The sequence below is a fragment of the Colobus angolensis genome, unplaced genomic scaffold (assembly GCF_000951035.1).
Source record: "Colobus angolensis palliatus isolate OR3802 unplaced genomic scaffold, Cang.pa_1.0 Scaffold594, whole genome shotgun sequence".
Classification (NCBI taxonomy): domain Eukaryota; kingdom Metazoa; phylum Chordata; class Mammalia; order Primates; family Cercopithecidae; genus Colobus; species Colobus angolensis.
In genome coordinates this window covers 35,297-35,626 of record NW_012119532.1, presented here as the reverse complement: position 1 = coordinate 35,626, position 330 = coordinate 35,297, and positions in this window count along the sequence as shown.

The window sequence follows — 330 nt, the reverse complement described above, 5'->3', positions numbered from 1 at the left end:
TCAAGCCCCACGTATTAGTTCCACTTTAAAGGTCTGGTGAGGGACCCAGGCACTGGTACTTTTTAAGTCTTTCCTGACACTACAAACATGTAAAGAGGATGGAGAACTCTTTTTGTAATAGGTAGAACTTAAAACTAAATCAATGATTTTCAGGTAGAAGTACTGGCATTACCTAAGGACCTTTTTCAATGTACATAAGACTATACTTTTTTGGCCGTAATTATTAATGGGCTATACGAAGTACTCAGTAATCCAGTTGGGAAACAGAAGCTGAATGGAAAAGTCACCTTATTTGATATGTTAAAATATATATAAAGCATTTTCAAATGA